The 13,405-nt window shown below is 42.0% G+C and overlaps 1 protein-coding gene across 2 annotated transcripts in view; it reads left to right on the plus strand.

Moving 5' to 3' along the window:
- The first annotated feature begins 1,145 nt into the window (after positions 1-1,145).
- The window catches only part of LOC126470376 (probable inactive serine/threonine-protein kinase scy2), a 55,460-nt gene continuing 43,200 nt past the window's right edge, over positions 1,146-13,405 (plus strand). The window contains exon 1 of one of the 2 annotated variants that reach the window (XM_050098202.1): positions 1,146-1,236. The gene's annotated coding sequence lies outside the window, so the exon portion shown is untranslated. Of the gene's footprint in view, positions 1,237-1,267; positions 1,286-13,405 lie in introns of those variants that run through there. The other variant, XM_050098203.1, reaches the window with a different exon arrangement.

The following is a 13,405-nucleotide window of genomic DNA, read 5'->3' on the forward strand; positions in this document are numbered from 1 at the left end:
CCCAATGACGAAACTTTCCCGTGCAGTACAGAGTCATCAGCAAACAGACGCAGTTGCTGCTCACTCTCTCCGTCAGATCGCTTGTGTATATAGAGATCAAGAGTGGTTCTATCACATTTCTTTTGGATCCCCAAGATGACATCCTCGTTCCTAATAATTTTTTTTTTTTTTTTTTTTTTTTTTTTTTTTTTTTTTTTTTTTTTTTTTTTTTGCCCGCATCTCGTGGTCGTGCGGTAGCGTTCTCGCTTCCCACGCCCGGGTTCCCGGGTTCGATTCCCGGCGGGGTCAGGGATTTTCTCTGCCTCGTGATGGCTGGGTGTTGTGTGCTGTCCTTAGGTTAGTTAGGTTTAAGTAGTTCTAAGTTCTAGGGGACTGATGACCATAGATGTTAAGTCCCATAGTGCTCAGAGCCATTTGAACCATTTTGAATAAATTTTTGCCGTCCATGATACCTTTCTGGGTTCTCTTACTTAAGAAGTTTTCGAACCACTCACATATCTGGGAGCTGATTCCGTACACTTGGACCAAACTCCACAGTGGGGTTCTATAGGAACAACACTAGTCTGAGGAGGACCTTGTCAGTGTAGGGTACAACTTTTGGAAAAATATTCATTATATGATACGAAGTCTGGAGATACAGTAAGGATGCTAAAGTTTTATGGATGAATGTAGCATTCAGTTGGTCTCATATCATGCGTCACACATAAAATTTTCGAAAACAATGTAGCGAGATCGTACACTTGAAACTGGATCTACGGACCTGAACCGAATCGTGCCGCATATTTATACCTATAGAGGATGACGAATATCTGATTCTCAGCGCCAAACCCGCAGATGAAGTCATCTGGTGAGAACAGATCCGCTGCACATTCCTCGCAGTGTCCAGTAGCGGAGTAATGGTGCTATTCTGTGAGTAACGATTGTGAGCCTTTCTGCGAACCTAGAAAAGAAGTGCAAGCAAGAAAATTCGATTACGGACAACGCACGTGTCCTTGTAGGAACGTGAAAGGACTGAGAAGAGGGGAAGCGGCAAATGGAGCCTGGAAAGAGCGACCAAGGCTGGCGCGTCTGGCGTCTCGGCTTTCCCGGTAGCAGCGACCTTGCGCAACGCACGCAGAGGCGCGAGGGGCGGCCCCCGGCTCATCTCTGGAGGGGACGCGTCTCAAGATGAGCGCTCGGGGCTCCGCCGCCGCTCACAACCAGCTGGACACGCTCGCCCGCCGCATCGCACCGCCCGTGAGTACCTCTGCTGCTCTCCTGCTCTTTCCTGCGCTCTCCGCTAAGTGTGAGCTTGCTTATTTTTTAAAGTGGCTACTAAGCTACACTACCTCCTTCTCACTTCACTGCTAGAGCGTGTTATCTTCACAAGTTGATAGGATTTTTTTTCTAGATTATATATTCTACATGGGTTCTAGAAGACTGTGTTAGTATTATGAAATGAACTTTTAAAGTAAAACTGTAATCCTTCCATACTACAATGTGCTCGACAAATACTGTTAGAGTGAGGTTTTATTACGTAGTTTTCTATAAAGTATCAAAAATTTATAAGTTCGCCAACAAATTTAGTTAAGTCTCTAGGGGTAGCTTCACTGACGAATTTCCTGTATTGATTCTGTCTCATTTACGTCTCCATTTGTATTCAGCAAGCCACGGTACGATTATGGTGAAGAATATTCTGGGTGAATGCGAACTTTGCCGACAAAATTTAAAAAGTTGTTCTGGGTATTTTCTGAATATTTCGGTATAATAGCCTGCAGTCTCCAGTTGATCTTTACGCAGTAACTGAATTTCGATTGATTCTTATCAGCTTTAATCTTTTTATATCTACTACAATGAAAATATTTTCAAACCTGTGGAAATGTTGTTGGTATCCCTTCTTTGTCTTGTTTGTAAACAAACATGTTTCATTTACTTACGGTAAGCGCTGCTACAACAGCAACTGTCCACCTTATTCTTCGCCCTCATTGCTGAGGGCGAAGAATGAGGTGGACAGTTACTGTGCGGCTCCGACTCGGGTTAGTTTTTCCAGTAGCATCAATTGTGTGTTTCATATGATGCAAAGCGGTTTGGATATGTTTACTAATGAGGAGTTGGCCGATTTGCAGTGTGAAAGTGCATTCGCAGAAACGAAGATAACTGAGGTAACAAATCTAATGACTCAAAAATACGTTACTATTCTGTTACAAGCCGTTGGAAACCACGGGTCTATTATGCCAAAATACTCAGAAATTTCCCTGAAGTGTCTCCTGAATTTGGTCGTTACCCTGTGTGGACTGCTAGTAACCCATCCTACACCATTTTGTTGAACATGCGCTTGAAGAGCTGCTGTTGGTACATCCCCATACGAGCCGAAATCCATACATCTACATCTACATGTATACTCTGCAAATCACATTGAAGTGTCTGGAAGAGGGGTAATCGAACCACCTTCACAATTCTCTATTATTCCAATCTCGTATAGCGCGCGAAAAGAACGAACACCTATATCTTTCCGTACGAGCTCTGATTTCCCTTATTTTATCGAGGTGATCATTTCTCCCTATGTAGGTAGGTGTCAACAAAATATTTTCGCATTTGGAGAAGAAAGTTGGTGATTGGAATTTCGTTATAAGATTCCGTCGCAATGAGAAACGCTTTTCTTTTAATGATGTACAGCCCAAATCCTGTATCGTTTCAGTGACACTCTCTCCCATATTTCGCGATAATACAAAACGTGCTGTCCTTCTTTGAACTTTTTCGATGTACTCCGTCAGTCCTATCTGATAAGTATCCCACTCCGCACACCAGTATTCTAAAAGGGGACGGACAAGCATAGTGTAGGCGTGCTAAGTGTCCTGCCAATAAAACGCAGTCTTTGGTTAGTCTTCCCCACAACATTTTCTGTATGTTCCTTCCAATTTAAGTTGTTCGTAATTGTAATCCCTAGGTATTTAGTTAAATTTACGGCCTTTAGATTTGACTGAGTTTTCGTGTAACCGAAGTTTAACGAATTCCTTTTAGCACGCACGTGGATGACCTCACACTTTTCGTTATTTAGTGTCAACAACCGATTTTCACACCATTCTGATGTCTTTTCTAAATCGTTTTGAATATTGTTTTGAAGTTCTGATGACTTTATTAGTCGATAAACGACAGCGTCATCTGCAAACAACCTAAGGCGGCTGCTCAGATTGTCTCCCAAATCGTTTATATAGATAAAGAACAGCAAAGGACCTATAACACTATCTTGGGGAACGCCAGAAATCACTTCTGTTTTACTCGTTGACTTTCCGCCAATTACTACGAATTTTAGAATTCTTCTCATTAACCGAGATGTATTTGAGAGAACGCAATAGCTTTTTGTGTCGATTTTGAAACATTTGCTCTAATAATTTTTATACTAAACTGTTAGACATGTGTATTGTCTATTTTATATCGTCCGATATGGTGTCTCGGGCTGATTAGATGATTCATTTATTGTATAAGAATTTTCTATCTCTTCCGTCAATGCAAATTGGTAAGGATCTGAGACAAACCAAAGATGCTTTAACCGATCGGAGCAACTTGTTTTTCACGTGGTGATAAAACTTGGTCTAATGGCAGATTTTATATCACTTGGCTCATCCAAATATTGACCCTTTGCCCCATTTCTTGAATTTTCACTGAAAAAGAAGTCATTGTCACAGAGAACTGACTTAGTTTACAAAATGATTGGAGAAGGAGTTGAAGGTAATCTATAACAATGAATCACGTCGGTTATCCCCACAGAAACTCATATAACCAAAATGAAGATTAAATAAGATGGGTAAATAGTACAACCACTGATCACAGGCCGTGTTTCCCTTATATCCGACTTCAGATATTACTCTGATTGCAGTCAGTGTTGTTAGGCCCTGTACAGATTCCATATACACAGAAAAGGTTTCTGTAGAACTTCAGATTTACACCCTGTGAGAATACCTTTGGTTCAAAATAAACACGCCAGCGAGAGCCCTGATCAGAGCTGGATCTCTATAGCTGATCACCATCCATCCATGTATTGAATGATTCCCTGGGTAGAACTCACTCACGGATAAGGCAGGCGAATAAGCAGTTTAATTTTACGCACTGTCTATAACTGGTAGCATTTACCCACGGGACAAATGAAGAGGAAAGGCTCGAAAGTGACGTTTAATATGAAATCATCCAGATTACTGCAGTTATTTAGTCAAATGAAAGATAAGCTAAAGAGCGGACCCAAAAGGGCGTTGAACCACCGTTTTCCGCATGCGAATTCCGTGTTTCAAACACTGTAGAACGTCAGACGGTGTGGGAGGTGATCTCGAGTGCCTCGGAAGTTAGTGTGTTGTTGCCTTAAATTAAAAATACTGCTTCCATTCCTGATCGAGTATAAGATTTCCGTTGATTGTGAAGGACTGTATCAAGCTAACTGTTGCCGTTAAGAGGAGAGAGGAAATAAAATTGAGAGGACACAGTGTGTTTTTATGTTTCTCTACATATTCGGATCAATCATGGAACCAGTTTACGTACAAGGGGCGTTCGATAAGCAATGTGACACGTTTTTTCTCGGCCAATTTCGGTTGGAAAAATGTGGAATTTTTTGTGCGACATCGTATAATATTCCCTTTTCAGCCCCTATAGTTTCATGGAAGTTCCGGTTGGTGGCGGTGCTATACGTAGCCTTCAAAATGGTGTCTGTAACGGAGGTGTGTTCCGAGCGGAGAGCTGTCATTGAGTTTCTTTTGGCGAAAAACCGGAGCACCGTAGATATTCATAGGCGCTTGCAGAATGTCTACGGAGACCTGTCAGTGAACGAAAGCGAGGCGTCTGTCATGGTTGCAACAAGATCGTGCAAACTTGTCCGATGTCCTGAGTGTCGGCCGGTCGCACACAGCTGTGACTCCTGCAATGTTGGAGCGTGCGGACACTCTCATTCGAGGTGACAGACAGATCACAATCCAACACCTTAACTGGACGTATCTGCTGGTAGCGTTGACAGACTCGTCCACCAGTTGGGGTACACAGCACAGTGGTGTGTGCCCATAAGGAAGTAGAAGAAACGACTTCAGCGCGTTCGTCGCCACAAAAATGCAAACGAATTTCTCCGTCTCCATGACAAGACAAGGCCTGATACAAGTGTGCGTACCCGCGAGGAGCACACAAAACTTAATTGGCCTGTTCTTCTTCATCCACACTACAGCCCGGGATCTCGCCCATCCGACTTTCATCTGTTTGACCCAACAGCTCCGTCGGAAGCTGTACTTGGGTAATGGGGAGGTTATTGATGCAGCAAGACGTTGGCTCCGATGTCTACCAGTAGAGTGGTACCAAACGGGTATACAGGTCTTCTCAGTAAGGTAGTGTATGGCCGTCGTACCGAACGGAGATATGTTGAAAAATAGGGGTTTGTAGCGAAAACAGTGGGGAATAATGTGGTATACTGGAATTCGGAATGAAATCAATCCGCTTTCAGAAAAGAGTTGTATTGCTTACTGAAAGCTTCTCGTATTCTGGGCAGAGCTTATTGAGGACTTGTCCGTGAGTGTACTTGCAAGTTACTGTGTTTCTTTTCTGATCCAATAGACTCATGGCGTAACGGCGTATACTGACAAAATAATTTTTCATAATTTTTTCAGCTTTAATATAAAATCACGGTACAAGATATTACTCAGTACGTCAAAAGTGCCCAGTGTTCGCTTTGGAACGCTGTAGATGGTGTAGAACTGGTACCAGGCTGTCAGGTGACTCTCCATCACCGACGTTAAATCATGGCTGTGAAGTGGTGAGTGTATGCCAGTCGGCTGTATGGAATCAGATCAGCAAAATCAGCCAACGAGGAGAATGTCAAAAACGATCTATTGTGTTTGGTCGTGCCTACGACCACGCCATGAATAAAGCTACTCGATTTATTGGCGTACCAACGTGGATTGTCCATCATATCTACAACAAATAGTGTACCCCTTACTGCCATCAGACACGGCTTAATAAACCTGGCCGTGAAAATATCTTAACCGTGGTGGCTCAAATTGGTTCAAATGGCTCTGAGCACTATGGGACTTAACATCTGAGGTCATCAGTCCCATAGAACTTAGAACTACTTAAAACTAACTAACCTAAGGACATCACACTCATCCATGCCAAAGGCAGGATTCGCACCTGCGACTGTAGCAATCGCGCGGTTCCGGACTGAAGCGCTTAGAACCGCTCGGCCATAGCGGCCGGACATGATGGATCAGAGGCGAATGTCACGCCTTGTCAATGACAGCAGGTTTCAAACCCGATAGAAATTGCTACTGTTAATGAATACAGATCCATAAAAGCCAGGTACCGAGTGGACATTGATCACAACGGCACAAGAAGCTGCATATCTTCAATCGCGAAAAAAAACACAAAAACTGGAATGTAGCTCACTGGGGCCTACAGTGTAGTCCGACGAGTTGCGATTTTGCCCTTTTTAAATGATGCAAGGCGTCGAGTGCACCGATGTCCCGATGAGGCGTTTAGTCTACAGTGTGTGCAGGGTATCATGCAGGCCGGAGTTGACTCTGCTAGATCGCTAGCTATTTTTCGTTCCCTGACTTGGGCCCACTCATTCAGGTTATCCTGAACTGAACCAGAATGTATACTTCAAAGTTCTCGGTGTCCATATGTTGTCCTTTCTTCTACATCTTTGTGATGAGTATGCTGCGGACACTCCCGCCTTCAGAGACGATAACAACCGTGTTCACAAGGCTGCATATATACGTTCCTGGTTCGGCGAACACTCAGACACTCTATGGAAAAACTCAACGAACCCGCTAAATCACTCCATCTTAATCCCATGGAAAAAGTCTGAGACTACTTGCAAGAGCGAGAGATACGTCGCAAGCAATGTCCTCTTAGTTTAGTAACTTTACGGGATCTAGTCAGGTGGAGGTGTTACAGTTGAAGAAATGAGCGGACACTCATCCTACCCAGACGAGGTTATTATCAAGGCTAGAAGGGGTTTGACACGATATTAGCAGGATGCTTCCTGGGGGTAGCCTGTGTACGACACTCACTGTAACATGGGAAGGGCACATAATATTTAATACGGTAGTTTATTTTCTTCATCACGGTCTGTCACACGACACAGCCAATCACTCACGTAGTAGACCTTATGAGAAATTTGCACGACTAAGCTGCTGGACTTGTCGGACAAAAAATGGTTCAAATGGCTCTGAGCACTATGGGACTCAACTTCTGAGGTCATTAGTCCCCTAGAACTTAGAACTAGTTAAACCTAACTAACCTAAGGACATCACGCACATCCATGCCCGAGGCAGGATTCGAACCTGCGACCGTAGCGGTCTCGCGGCTCCAGACTGCAGCGCCTAGAACCGCATGGCCACTTCGGCCGGCTTGTCGGACATGCTTCACCCTTTTACACTACTCTGATTTCGTGATTTCATTATCATTATGCAATAATTAAAAAACGCAATTTCTAAATAAAAAATAGGATCCGAAGATATTCCTGGGATACTAGAGAATGTCAGTTACCAGTGAATAAACTGTCGACCGTCTATTTGTTGCTAGATCGGTATAATCGCGTAAGTTTTGTTTGCATAGAATATTTTCGCAGAACAGTTTTGGCAGTTAGAATGACAATTTATTCTCGGTGATGCTTTATGTTTACAATGCAGTCTTTGCTAGTCAGTGATGTCAGTCGCGTTTCATTGCTATTATAATTTTGTTATCGTTTTTATCTATGACTATCTTTGGTTGCAGAAAAACGTAACTAACATCAGTGACTAGCAAAGACTGCACTGTAAACATAAAGCATCAACGAGAATAAACTGTCATTCTAACTGTCAAAAGTGTTTGTATTACATTTAATTTTTTAAGGAAATAGGTCCAGTGCGGTGCACCACTGTTTACAAACACTAACAGCGACCTGCAGTTCTGTAATCGAAAGAAACAAAAAATTTTACCTGTAATATGACTGTGCTCAAAAATTAGCCCACTGACATCTTTTGAATATGTACTTATGTACTTTATATGAGCACGTCATTGTCTACCATGTAAAAACGAAGTTTCTGAAATATTTCTGAAACTTTATACTTTGTTTTAGTCCAATGAAATATAATACTGCCGTTCTGATAACTGTGCCTAACAGACTTCGTATCTGCTGGCCTGCATTACATACTGTATGTCTTCTTTACCGGTGGGCCCGCAGCGTAGATCACATCATAATATGACGTTTTGTAGTGAATAATTCCAGGCAAGCTGCAAATGGTTTAATTAGTAATTCTCCTTCTTTACTACAAGCTTGTTTGGGCTATATCGCCATTACCAAGTAAATCTGTAGATGTTACATTTGGGGAGTATACTTACTTTTGTAAAAGTTGCACAGAAAGGTCAGTTTGCATACATACTTACATCTAGTTGGAAAAGGTGCCCATATTGCATCAGTGTGTAAACTGTCGACTGTCTATTTGTTGCCAGGTCGCTATAATAGCGTAAGTTTTGTTTCTATAGAATATTTTCGCAAAATACTTTTGACAGTTAGAATGACAGTTTATTCTCGTTGATGCTTTATGTTTACAGTGCAGTCTTTGCTAGTCACTGATGTTAGTTACGTTTTTCTGCAACCAAAGATAGTCATAGATAAAAACGATAACAAAATTATAATAGCAATGAAACGCGACTGACATCACTGACTAGCAAAGACTGCATTGTAAACATAAAGCATCACCGAGAATAAATTGTCATTCTAACTGCCAAAACTGTTCTGCGAAAATATTCTATGCAAACAAAACTTACGCGATTATACCGATCTAGCAACAAATAGACGGTCGACAGTTTATTCACTGGTGCAATATGGGTACCTATTCCAACGAGATGTAAATATGTATGCAAACTGATCTTTCTGTACAACTCTTATAAACGTAAGTATACTCATCGAAAGTAACATCTGCAGGTTAACTTATGGATGGTGCTAAAGCCGAAACAAGCTTGTAGTAAAGGAGAAAGTTTACTAATTAGACCATTTGCAGCTTGCTTGGAATTATTCACTAAAAAATACTATATATCGTCAACGTATCTGATTTTCCTAAATTTATATGGTGTATTGTAAGATCACTATTTAGAATATCCACAAGCTGCACGGTCCAACTGCAACGGTACTTAGATTGCCCCTAAGAATTTAACATAGAATCACGAAAAATTAGGTCAACAGAGTCGTAGCGCATATAGGTCAAGGACTGTTTACAGCCTTAGTAATACAGTCACCATCTCCCAGGATTCGAAAGAGACATTTTCTATTTTCAATCAGTCACTCACATAATCACTACATCGCCATTTCCATTAGGGAGATGGATGTAGCTAACAAAAACCGGAACTGATACGATCAACCTGCCACCAGGTGAGAGCAGACGTTACTGGATGCGACAATTCTCGCGAATGCAGTCGTTACCCATACACTGGAAATTAGCATTGAATTTCAGCATCCCATTGACAATATTGTTAGAGACGGAGAAAAAGAGCCAGATACAGATTTCGGTCAGTTTTTTGGAAGCATAGCGACGTTTGCGTCATTCAGACAGATAACCCCACAGGAAACGTGACTGAGGTGGTCGAGTAAGGACTTCGGCCAAGCTTATTCCGAACATAAACTTATTGTCTTCCACAATGTTTCACCCCGCATGGTCTCATACACATAGTGTCTTTACAGATGTAACAGAAGAACTTTGGATTCTTTGTCGAGGAGACTGCGTTCAGAATACTCCGGTAGCAATCGTGAAGCCGCTTTTCGGTAAAAAAAAAAGCAAATTGTTGATAGAACTATGAATACGTTTAGGCTGCAAGCAAATGAATCTGCTTAGTGTCTTATTACCACGTTTGAGCCTCTTTCGTCTGATTACATCTTCATTAACACGAAACGAGCGAAGAGATCTAGAGTGGTCATTGAAGATTTGGAAGCGGGAGGAGGATTAGGATATAACGTTCCACCAACGACGAGGTCGTTATAGACGGAGTGCAAGGTATCATTGGTTAAAGGAAATTGGCCGAGTCCTTTTTGAAACTAACCGTCCCGGCACTTGCTTTAAGTGATTTATGGAATCCTACGTCTGAATGGCTGTACGGGGATCTGAACCGCACCATTCCCGATTTTACCACCTCTTTCGGTGGGGTACTAGAGTACCATAAGACTGAAATCGGATACAGAAAACACAAATCGTCACCCAACAAAATAACTACGTCTTTCAGAACTCGTAGACATGCCTCTAAAGGGGTGTCTGTGAAAATGAAAATTCCCTTGCATTATAGTTGTAAAATGGAAACTTCTTGACGTTAAATAAAGTGTATCAAATCATTTTGTCCCTCAAGTAGACTCCAACAACAAGTATAAAAGATAAAACGGCTCCGTCTGAAAGTCTTCTTCGAGAAATGGTGTGCTTGAGATTGGTTCACGAAGAGACATACAGACCGACACACACAAAGGAAATGAGACATATATTCACCAGCAAAGAACATCAACTCACATATCTCCATAATCACTTACAGTTAGGAACTACTAATCGAACATCAAAAAATGGATGCTTCTGTGATATGGCGGAGTTAGAATTAGACCAATGAGGACTCAAATGTCATCCCATCTAGTATTATTTAAGGTTTCAGTACTAGCCTAGAATCGCTCCAAATGACTTTTAATGTAGCGTACCGGATTACTGTTTTGCTACTGAAATTCACTAGCCTTTGCCTTCAAATTTTCTGTTCAATAAAATGTTCAAATGTGTGTGGAACCTTACGATCAGTCCCTAAGCTTACACACTACTTAACCTAAATTATCCTAAGGACAAACACACACACACATGCGCGAGGGAGGACTCGAACCTCCGCCGGGATCAGCCGCACAGTCCATGACTGCAGTGCCCCAGACCGCTCGGCTAATCCCGCGCGGCTCAAATTTTCTGTCTGTCTTCTTGCATCACTACTTATTAGTTGATAAAATGTACTGGACGTATTGATAATGTGTATGTAGACCAGTAAAAGAGTATTTCCGACATTTCTTCGGGACAAGATCGTCGATAAACATTATTTGAAGCTCGGAAAATGACTACGTTCAAGTTTGTTATTGGTTTTCTATGGATAGATTGCCTTTCTCGAATACCATGTAATCGTTATAAGTCAAGGAAGACCTCCGTCTCAAAACTGGTTCAAATGGCTCTGAGCAGTACGGGACTTAACAGCTGAGGTCATCAGTCCCCTAGAATTTAGAACTACTTAAACCTAACTAACCTAAGGACATCACACACATCCATGCCCGAGGCAGGATTCGAACTTGCGACCATAGCAATGCGCGGTACCGGACTGAAGTGCCTAGAACTGCTCGGCCACCGCGGCCGGCGACCCCTGTCTAATCTGTGACGTATCTTTTGCATTTTTGATTCTTGGAACAGTGATACTATGTACGTAGGTCTTTGGCGTCGCAAGCCGAATAAAATATTCATATGCACATTGTAGTCACTGAATATGATAACATACACTGTTAAATCAAAATATCTGGACAGCTATTAGTGGACATTAATATGTGATGTGTCCCCACTTCACCTTCATGGCGACTTGAACTTTGCTGGGGACACTTTCAGGACTATTCCTCAAGAGCCGAAGCCAGAGAAGGTAGTGATGTTGGACGCTGCGGTCTGGAGCTAAGTTGACGTTCTGACTCATCCCATTGGGTTCAGGCCAGGACTCTGGACAGGCGAGTCTCTTTATTGTGTGCAAACTACTTCCTCACAGATTCTGCTTTATTACAGGGTGCACTAATACAAACAATGATCGTCTCCAAACTGTCTCTCTGCTATACGCAATGCACATTGTTGTAAAATGTGTTTTTGTATCTTTCCGCATTTACCGTTTTCTTTAACGCAATAATGGACAACACCTTAACCATGAAAAACCTTCCCATAACGTAACAACACCTCTTCCGTACTTCCGTGTGGGCGTTAGGGCGACGGCAGGTAACGTTTTCTAAGCATTCTCCAAACCTAAAGCGTTCCATTGGATTGCTACAGGGTGAAGTGCTATTCATAACTCCGAATCGTTCGTTTTCAGTCATTCAGTGTTCCGTGGTGTCGCTCTTTACACCACTTTAGATGTGCTAGCTGGACTGCTTGTAGCACTTTGGCAGTCACGAGTGATTTCCCCCGCTGACTTTTTGCGACTTTTTACAACCACCCTCGGAAATGCTGCGTCAGTACATGAGGTCTGCCTAATCTCGGTGTTGCTATGGATGTTCCTTCGCGTTTCCACTTCACAATCACCTCACCATCAGCTGACCTGGGCAGATCTACGAGGCCCGAAATGTCCCTCGTGGATTTGTTACTCGGGTGACATCTAATGATTAGTCCACGCTCAAGTCCTTGGGCTCTCTGAACAACGCAGTCTACTGTTACTGTTTCTCCACTGGCAACATAATACTCACCGCCCCCATGTCTACTGGCGGGTCTCCCTATCGTAGCCTTCAGTCGCGATTACTACATTACATATGCTTGTTCGGCTACTTTTGATCAAATATTTTATCCGCGTTCGTGTAAGTTCCTCTTTCTCCTTCTACTTTAACGATCAGTTTCACCTCTTCTTGAAGCCCATAAGTGTGAAAATACTCGCATCTGTTCGTGAATGTTTCCTTCACTGGTCAAAACGATTTCTTTATTGATATTTCTAGTTTTTATACACCTTCTCCATTTCTGTCTCTCTTTCTCTCTCGTCTTCCGCTGTGCTGTGTGAGGACGTAGGAGGGTGGGGGGTGGGGGGGAGACGCGCCCACTTGTGTGTAAATAGAATTAATATAAACTTTTTTGTATTTACTCAGATTCTCCTCAAATTTAGCGCAGTTGTTCATATATTAACAAATTTACCCCTGTTTGGAGATTAAATTTTATCAATTTACGAAGTATTAAGTGGCCATGAGTCACTATGCAAGGTAATCGAATATTCATTGAAGTTGTGAATCGTGAAATATGTATTAAACAAGTTAAAATACCAATATAATTTCATCAGAATTTTTTTCCAACCGAACACACTTTAACAATGGTAACAGCGACAATATAGTTACACTACTATTCGTTCGAAGTTTACACAAGTGGAATATGTGTAATAACGCTCGCAAAATGTTTTTCAGCTAATATTTCTTTTCTACACCGTTATTGTCTTTTAGTCGGTTCGGTTTAGAGAGGAACAAGCGTTGATCCCATTTATGTGACTCCATGTACTGACGGCTAGATAGAGCACGTGACGGAGATTCGATTCTACATTGTTCCAGAATTTTTTTTCTGTTTGTTGAAGGAGTGAATGTTGTGTTTAGAGATATACTTATTGTTTTGTATCTGAGTTACTAGCATTGCCACCCAGAACTATTGCATGATGTAGGAAATATAAAGGGCCACGTATCACAGTAATAACA

Source organism: Schistocerca serialis, chromosome 3, assembly GCF_023864345.2.
Source record: "Schistocerca serialis cubense isolate TAMUIC-IGC-003099 chromosome 3, iqSchSeri2.2, whole genome shotgun sequence".
NCBI lineage: Eukaryota > Metazoa > Arthropoda > Insecta > Orthoptera > Acrididae > Schistocerca > Schistocerca serialis.